General features: G+C 52.4%; 1 non-coding gene across 1 annotated transcript; it reads left to right on the top strand.

Moving 5' to 3' along the window:
* The first annotated feature begins 8,399 nt into the window (after positions 1–8,399).
* Positions 8,400–8,506, top strand: LOC146829973 (U6 spliceosomal RNA). Its single transcript, XR_014961638.1, has one exon. It is a non-coding gene; the product is annotated as a U6 spliceosomal RNA (small nuclear RNA).
* Positions 8,507–9,255: the final 749 nt, after the last annotated feature.

Below are 9,255 nucleotides of genomic sequence, written 5' to 3'. Positions count from 1 at the left end.
TGCAGTGACCCTCCATTATACAACTTGGGGAAGACTACCTTAGAGTGCAGCTCCACTTCTCCTTGGTCTGAAGACATCAGGGTCATACCAATGTACAGTGTAATTTGTTGGAAATGAGCTATTATTTAAAGTCCAAAGTAATATCTGTGCAGCTTATTGGTCATCCAGGAATGCCATATTTCTCTGGATCAGCTCAGGATCACAGCCCAAGCCTGTTGGCAGCCTGCTGAGTTGGGTTCATTGCTTTTCCCTCCAGCAGCGGGAACAAAGGCCTCCCCCCACAAAGGGATCGACTAACCTTGATTAGGTGAGCTCCTCAGTAGGATGGACTCTCCATCAGTCAGCCAGCTGTCATCATGTGCCAGGAAGAGGGCCAGCCCAAGTCCAGGGAACAAAGGGAGGCACCCCAGACACTGGGGCCAAACCAGGAGGGGGCTTCTTGGAAGGTTTGCTTTGGCAGGCCCTGGCAGTGATGTCAGCGAGGGGTGGAGCTCAGATCCACAGGGAACATGAGGTAAGTGACTCCTGGAAGAGTGGCGCAATCTTGAAGTATCCCAGAAGGCTGTGCAGGGAGGTTGGGGGCGGAGGTTGGGACAGGGGAGGAGAGTTCTTGTGGCACATCAGGATAGGCCAGAGGTGCATTCCTGCTGGAACCTCCTGCCCCCACTTAGAAGGTCTTGCGCAAGGGGGAGAGCTTCTTGGGTGGGCTTTTCTGCTGAACACTGGGGACGGTAGACTGTTGCCATGGACAATTGGAAGGAGGAACCCCCTGAGTGTCGCCTGGACTAAGGACTCTGCCTCTGATTGACCCCTCGTGAGGACCAGTTGGGGGGAAGACTGGGCTCCTGAGCAGGATGGTTGGTAGCCCAGAGGAAGATCAAAATGAAAGGCTGGCACAGGGAGCCAGTGAAACCAGCTCCCTGTAAAGTTTGTTGACTTTGAGTCCAGGAGGCCTGAAGAAACTGCTCCAAGTTGCTAGGACTTTGCAAGAGGAGCAAAATGACACCAAAATTGTCGATGTCGTCCCAATGAGGCCCGATATATGCCCTTGTGATATTGGTGACCTTTGACCCCCAACTGGCCAGCACAAGTGAGTTGAGCTCTGCAGCCGGAGGATCGTTATCCTCCAAGGGAGGGAAAGGCCCACTGAGGTTGCCCCAACAAGATTGCCAATGGGGAAGCACTGCTGCTCTTCCCTGTGAGCGTAGAAAGGGCCCAGTACCCCATCCTTGGGCCCGGAGAAGCGGATTCATTGAGGGAGCACCGTCCTAATTCATGTTTGTTCCGATTAGAATTGTGTTTCAGAGCTTCCTAGTACTGCCTCGATATTCAAACACATACGGACATTCAGATGTATCGTAGTATGACTAAACCCCGCACCAAATCTATACAGTACCAAACTGTCTAGTGAATAACCTCAGTCGGATGCACCCGTCGTTTTCAGAAAGCGAACTTCTTGTGAATGTTCCTGTAAACCACGGACAGGAAGGAACGTAAAGCTTTACATTGCCTACTCGCAGTTGTGTCCAATGAGTCACCCCTCACTCCAGAGCTATAATAAATTCACAATGTTTATAGAGTAAACCATCACAATGTATGAGCAGTATACCCATCATTTCAATGTAATACCTTGTTTGTTTTGACAGGCATGTACTATTATGGCAGACATCTTGTGTGTTCCTTCGGTTTGTTACGATTTTGCAGTCCTTTTTAGGTCTCGCTGAGCCCAGCGCTTTTCAGGCCCCCAACTACAGTGCATGTGCGCCGGGCGCGCACACCATTTGGCAGCCTGCGTGTACATTTCGCAGGCGCTTTGATGTTCTCAGTGAGCCGCGCGGCCACTCCGAACATCAAATCACCCGCAAAATGATTACTTTCACTTTAGTGGTAACGTTCGCACCTACTTGTTTCTGGAGCAAACCATGCGGCAGGCATGAACACTGCCTCGGCTGTGGGAGAGCGCTCCCTTTATCGCACACTTATTATTCACATTGAACACTTTTTACAAATGCCTGCACCGTTAAATCCTGGCTGGAAGCTTTGGTTGTGTGCACGCGCACACGTCTGCTAGAGGTTTGCGGTGGTATGGACAACGTATATTATCGCATTTTCCCAAGGCAGTCCAATCCACCACACTTCGCTTGTTGTTTACTTCAGTCACCAGTCCCTCCGTCTCTCACGTCTGTGCTTTTAACTCCCTCCCTGTCTCCGTTGTGTTGCTGCTCACTAACGTTCCCAACCGCAAATACCCCGCCCATGTTGTTTGATGCACTCCGTTTATTCTCAAACAACAGTACTGAACCGCTAAACACGTCCCAACCCCTCTTCCTCTTTTTCGCTTGTTTAATGGTTGTACTTTTTTTATATAGATTGATCTCCCTAGCTGAAGAGTCCGCCACACCCTTCCATTCCCCTGCCATGGCAGCTGATGATAATCACCCTTAATGATGGGGAAGCCGAGTCAAGGTGGGAGAAAGGGGACAACTGAAGACTGAAGAAGACCTCTTTGAGTATATAACATGCAGTTATGCACAGTGCTCCACAACAGGCACATTAACCAGAAGTATTATCTTACCGCTTTAGACCCGCTGCATACACACAGATGTCAGCACTCGGCGCCTTAACCCAGTAAGCTACATTACCACCCAATATCCTGCCCACCAAATATTGCCATTAAAATAACTCACAAATGAATGCTGTTACTGAGAAAATCGATGGGCAATTTCAAGGTTCCAGTTTGAGCTGTCTAGTGGCCACGTCAGCTTTTTATTCTTCCATTTACAAAAAGGGGTATCAAATATGACATAAAAAACTAGCACAAGTGTGTACATGTGTTATTCGTGTAAACATTTGTAGGTGCAGGTACTATGTGTGGATTGCGGGTACTGGAAAGAGCTATTCAATTTTTTTTAGTGGGCGGGTTTTAAAACCCTCTTGAACGGCTCATTTGTACTCCTGTGCTCTGTGAGGATTACCAGCCTGTGATGGCTAAAAGCTGGCCGCCCCTCCATCAGTGGACGCAGCAGAGGGCGCTTGATCACACACGAAGACAGACAGAGGCAAAGATTTACTAGTGGCTGTCACCAGCCTGATACCCGAATTCTCCTGGACACTAGCTTAATTTGTAAAATAGGAAGTGCCAGGTAAGTAAGGGGCATATCAACAACAACCGGCGATAATTATCACTGAGCGCACTTAGCGCTCGGATAATTATCGCCGGCTAGCGCCGATTTTTATCGCTGAGATAGCGTGCTATTAGCAACGCTTATCTCATCAGCGATAAAAATCCTAGCGCTAACTGGCTAACGTGAGATTATCGCTGGAGACCCAGCGATAATCTCACGTTAGCTAGTTGATAGGGACTCACAAACTTAGCCATGATATCCACCTTCCATAGGATATCATGGCTAAGTCAGTCCTGAAGCAGGCGTAAGGAAAGTAGCGATAACAGGTGTTATCACTACTTTTCCTGACGCTATGCCTCATAGCGTGGGGCTTGCTGATAGGAGAAATGACGCATAGCGACATTTCTCCTGTCATGCCAGGTCAGGAACGCCAACTTTGCATCTCATTAGCTGGGCGTTAAGAATCCTGACGTTAAAGCAAGGTTTCACGCGTTAGCGTGACCTTGCTGATTAGGCGATAAAATTATCGTCGCTTTTCGGCCGAAAACATCCGCAAAAGCGGCAATAATTTTTTAGCGCCTGCTTCTTGATATGCTCTCAAGTTCTCAGGGGTCACTGTAGCTTGAGGCCCCAATGCCCCCGACAATGCTGCCAGTGACAGTACCAACACAGTTACTAACCATCGCACTCCTACAATTTAGGCTATTCTAGGCGACACACAACTATAAGAGTGGCATGGCGGCGGATATTATTTATTTACAATGTATAGTGAGTTGTTAAATACTGTTGTTTTACTCATCTCAAAATCAAACAGACAGCGCCACCATGGTCTGTGGTGTGGGAATGAGACATTGTATACTGTCTGTTGCCATGTGATGGACTCTTAAAGGTATCCTCGTTTGTGAATTTTCTCTCGCCTTTGTGGTGCACGTAAATCACAGAACTTTAACTCAGAGGTAAAGTGGTTTCTGCCTTCTCAGCACTAGAGTATAGTACAGGTGGGCACTCAGCGTTATAAAGGGTAGGTAGCTGTTTGAAAATGATTGCACTGCCTGGAAATGCTGTCAGACTCGAGTCTTGCTTAGTACAACTTAACAATGCTCTAATACACTCAAAAACTATACTTCACTATATTTACTGCAGTCAACACTACACCCTTCAACTAAACAACACTATACTCCATATATTACAAAACACAACATGCAAATCCTTTACTCACCATACCACTCATCTTAAATCAACACCACTATACTACACACCACTCCATAAAACTACACTTTACTCAAATTTACTAAACCACACTCAACACCCCTGTACAACAAATAGGTATGCACTCAATAGCACATAATTCCACCTCACACCATGCCACATAATTCCACTACACAAGTCAATGCCACACAATTCCACAGCTAACCATTCCAAATCAACCCACATAATTCCACTACACACAACATACATACACTCCATTAAACATAGGTAAAAGACATTGCCATTTACAGTGCCAATATTTCTAACTCTCCCAAATGCGGGACCTATTGCATTTCCAATGCTTGTTTATGTGGGAGTTTTCAAAGTGCTGCTGGCTGGCCTAGCGCTTGCGTTCACGCCACCGTGCACAGGAGCAGCCGGCCGCCAGCAGCACTTTGAAAACTCGTGCGTCATCGCGATTGCGATCACTTTCGCTTTCGCTTTCAGAGCGATCGCGATGACGCATGCTTGCTGGCGCCAACTTTTTTTATTTTTATTTATTTACTTTTATAATGACGGCACCCGCGCTTAGACTTTAAACATCTGGAGCTAAAGCGCGGGTGTCGCAATAGCTTTAAAAGTAAAGAAATTGAAAAAATCTTTACTTTTACAGCAATCGCGGCACCCGCGCTTTAGCTTAAGATGTTCAAAGCCTGCGTAAAATCCTATGAAGAAGACTCGCACTCCTGGACCCCCCCGGCTCTTTGTTTCTCAATACTCCTCCCGCCCCCTCGCAGTCACTGAAATAGTCAGTTGAGATGTCATAGCTTCTCCTGGCACGCATGCGCTGTGGCTGATTCCTGCCCCTACGGTTTGGAGACCCTTCACTAGAGCAGGAAGCACCACGCGCCAGCCGTCTCAGTTATTAACTCTGTCCCCTCCCCACCATTACCTCCTCGTTAGTCTTCCTCGCCACATGACTAACACAGTGAGCTTCAGCTCCACACCAGAACCCTCCAAAGCAAAAAGTCAGCATCCCATGCCTCCCATCCCTTCCCAATATGGCCGACCCATTACACCCATGACCCCTATAAGAGGCGGGCCGGCCCAACCCATCAGCCTGTTTTTTTTGTTCTGCGCACATCTCTCCAGATGCGTCAGGTAAGTGGTGCCTGCTGTAGCAGGTACGTGGTCTCAGGTTGGAGGTCCTGCTCTAGCGGACCCTAGGGGCTTGGACTCTGTTTGTTTCCCCCCGCTTATGGCCCCCGGTATAGGCGTTGGGTTGAGGTTTTCATTGCTTCCTCCTTCGTGCCGGTTGGGCTCTGCTTTAGCGAGCCGTGTGTTTTTCAGGGGGGGCGGGGATGCGTGGGGGCAGTTCTTTCCATGCCCTTTTCTGTGTTTCCCTGGGGGGCGTTTGTGTGGCCTGGTGCCTTCTGTGCCTCGCTGTGACTCCCCCCTTCTGAATGGCGCGCTTTTCGGGTCCTGTTTCCGGGTCCCTTTGTGTTATTTTACGGATTCCCGTTGATTCCGCCGCCCGCCTTTCCTTGACGTGCGGGCGGCGGCTGTACGGCGTTGTCCGTATGTGGCCTCTGCCTACCTGCTTCTCCTCCCCCGGGTCTCTTTATCAGGCGGGGGGGTTCGCGTGGCTGATTTCGTCTCCGAGCCGCGATTTAAAGCGGCATTTCGCTTCCCGCTTCGGCGCGGGGTGGGCGGCGGCTCTGCGGGGAGGGGGCCCTGCGCTGCTGGGTCCTTGTGTGTGTGCCGCTTCCGCCCGCCTTCCCGTCCAGGTGCTGTGGCGGGCGGGGGCTGGGGGGCCTGGCTTGCAGTACAGTTCAAGTCTTAGTCTTCCTGTGTTTCTGGGCAATTCGCTTTATTTCCCTGTGCCTCGCATCTCTTGTAACGTACCTGGCAGCGCTCTGATGCCTTAAGGTGTCGGTCTCGGCATGGTTTCGGCTCTGGGCATCCCGGCTTGGGACTCCCCATGCCGTTTCTGTTGCGTCTTCGTGACAGCATTGCTTTCTGTGCGCTGTTGGTTCTTCATGTTCCCGCTCTGGGCCGGCTCGTTGTCCCGGGGGCGGGGTTGGGTTTGTCCCACGCTGGCTCTCCCTGGTGTTGTATCACTCCTTATTCTCTGCTCGCTTGAGGTGCCGGGGTTGCTGCTGTCCGACCTGGAGCTATGGCTCGTTGGTCCGTCCTATGGTTGTTACTGATCCCACGGGACTGGAGTTCGAGTCCCGCATATGCTTCAAAGTGTCGTGCGTTTGCTGCCTTTCTTTCTCTTCTTTACAGGGTGGTGTATGATGTATGCAGTCCACATTTAATGCTCTGAGACGCCGGTCGTCTCGCTTTTTGGTGGTGTCTGGCTCGCGCGCATGCGCGCTGGTCCTTTACGCGCTACGGTTTTCCCTGGCTCTGCTTGCTCTTTCTGGTGTTTGGGCACTGGCGTTTCCTTCAGTTCGCTCTGTACAGGTTCACAGTGGCCTTCTGGTTTTTCTCCTTCCCTCTTGCTCTCACGGTTACGGGTTCAATTCCCGTTGATTCTGTTTTTGCGACATGGTCGCCGGTTCGGTTCCCGGGGGTCCGTTAGGCCCTTCGCCTTCTGTGGCAGGTGTGTTGTAGCTTTTGTTTTGTCCTGCTTCTGGGGCTTCTCGGTTTCCATGGCTTTGCTTCACTTTACTGGTACGCGTGTTCTGTCCTGGTGGTTGGGGGTGCTGGCTGGGTGCTTGACTCTTCCTCCTCCGGTTCTGTGTTACCCTCTCTTGGCTGCTGTGCCATGCGGGTCTTGTCGCCCCGTTGGGTGCGTTGTTGTGTTCCGTTGTCCTGGTGGCTTGGTGATCTGTTGCGTCCGCTTCGGGCGCTTGTGTACTGTCTTTGTCACTTTGGCCGTGGGGGGTGGGATGCGCACCAGGAGCTATAGCTCAATGGTAAGTCTTGTGCCTCTGGTTTTCAAGGCTCTCACAGAGTCTAGGGTTCGAGTCCCGCGAACGCTGTCATGGTGTCATAAGTTGACAAAATTTCAATCTCTTCTTTTACCGCCCGCCTTCCCTTCGGGGGCGGGCGGTGGTGGTTGTATGCGATTGTCTTTTTACTCCGCTGTCGTCCTTCCTGCGCACAGGCGGTGTGTTGCCTTCCTTCTCCTCCCACTCCTGCTGCTCTGCCCCGGTTGGTTCGGGGATCCTGGGTGGAGGCCCTGCTATGTCGGGCTCACTTGCTGGTTCCCCCTCCTTCTGGCCCTCGCGGCCCTGCCCTGCGCTCCCCCATCCCCCGCCGCCTTGTGCTTGTTGCCCTGCTATAGCGGGCTCTGGGGTTTGGGTTTTGGCGTTTGGCTGCCCCTCTCTGTGGGGGCGGCGGTGGGCTTATCTGTTTTTCCGACTGTTGCGCCTGTGAGTGTGTGGGCCCCTTGGCCCCCTCTGTTGTGGGTGTACTGTTAGGGGCGCGGGGCTCGGTTGGCTTTCGGCTTGCCGACAGTGTCCACTCTGTACCCCCGGTACTTTCGTTCTGTGGGCTCCTGTTCCCTCAGTTGTTGTGCGGGACTGTCCCTGTCGGTTGCTGGTTGGCCGTCCTCCGGGGTTTTCCTGGGGCTGTGGGGCCTACGGCCTTACCGCCCTGAGTGCCCCTGGCCTAGTCTGCTTTCAGCGGTTGAGCAGGGTCGGGCCTGGTTGGTGCCCGGATGGGGGACCGCCTGGGTCTTTCAGGTGCTGTGGGCTATGGGGTCCTTCTTGGACTCGCCCTGTCTTGTCCGGGTCTGCGGCTTTGCCGCTCCCTCCTCCTCCTGCTCCCTGTCTCGGCAGGTGGCTCTTGCACCCTTTTTCCTGTCGGCTTCTTGCGTTCGCCGTGCTTCTCCTTGCCCCCTGGGGGTTGGGATTTTTGTTGTGGTCCTTCTGTTCGGACCTGATTGGTCGGGCCAGGGGTTCGGCGCCCGCCTCTGGTGGGGTGGGCGTTCTATCCTTTTTCTGCTGGGTCGCTTTGGGCGGTCTCGCGTGTCCTTCTCTGGTCGGCTCCTGTCATGGGGTTTGGTTTGCTCCCCTGGTTTTTCCTGTTGGGGTTGTCTGACTTGATGGGGGCCTTTCTCGTATCGTGTTTTGGGTGCTCGCTTCGGCGGCTCATTTACTACGACTGGTACGATTCAGAGATGATTTGCATGGGCCCTGCGCTCGGTTTATACGCAAATTCGTGTAGTGTTCCATGCAGTCTTGTTAGCTGGCTGTTTTTCTCCTTCCTGTTGGTCTGGGTGCCTCTGTTCCCTCCTTGGTTCGGTTTGTCCCGGGCCCTTCCCACTTCTGTCCTGGTACGGCTGGAAGGATCGGGCTCATTGGACTACTGCGTCTCCTGCAGGGGCCTCTGTTCGTCCTCTTGATCGCAGGTTCTGTTCCTGTTGAGTCCACTCTGCCTTTCATCCTTTTTTGTGGTTGTTCAATTGAAGACCATTTAGTTGGAGGTCGACTCCCATATGCTGTTCGGCTCTACTGTACCCGTATGGTTCGCGTGAGCTTTATTGTTCTGTGCTGGGTCGGTGGTTTTCCCTCTAGGCTCTGGGGTTTTCCCCTGCCTTACTGGTCCTGCCTCGTGCTCCCGGGTGTTTGCGGGGTTCGCCCCTGTTTGTGGCTGCCTGTGTGGCGGTGTTCTTCTGGGTCCCTTTGGTGCTGTTTGCTCCCTTTGAGGCTCCGGTGTTGGCTCTTCGGCCTTCTCGTTCCTTCTTCTGCCGGAGTTTCTGGGCTTGTGGGCCGGGCTTTTTGTCCTGTTGGTGGCTCTCGGTTGGGCCTGCCCCTGATGTCTTTTTTCACTTGCGGGTTTTTGTATCCGGAAGTGCTGTTGGGTGTCCGGGGGTGCTGGTGCCTCCGGTTATCTGCTCCCTGGCGGGCCCGTGCGCTTCAGGTGTGGATTGTGTGCTCGTCTTTTGTCCCTGGTTTGGGGTTCTGGGGCCTGTTGGCTCTGGTGGCTC

Source organism: Triturus cristatus, chromosome 5_1 (genome assembly GCF_964204655.1).
Source record: "Triturus cristatus chromosome 5_1, aTriCri1.1, whole genome shotgun sequence".
In the NCBI taxonomy this organism is placed as follows: Eukaryota; Metazoa; Chordata; class Amphibia; order Caudata; family Salamandridae; genus Triturus; species Triturus cristatus.
The sequence above is the reverse complement of the archived record's forward strand: the minus strand, read 5'-3'. Positions and strand labels throughout refer to the sequence as shown.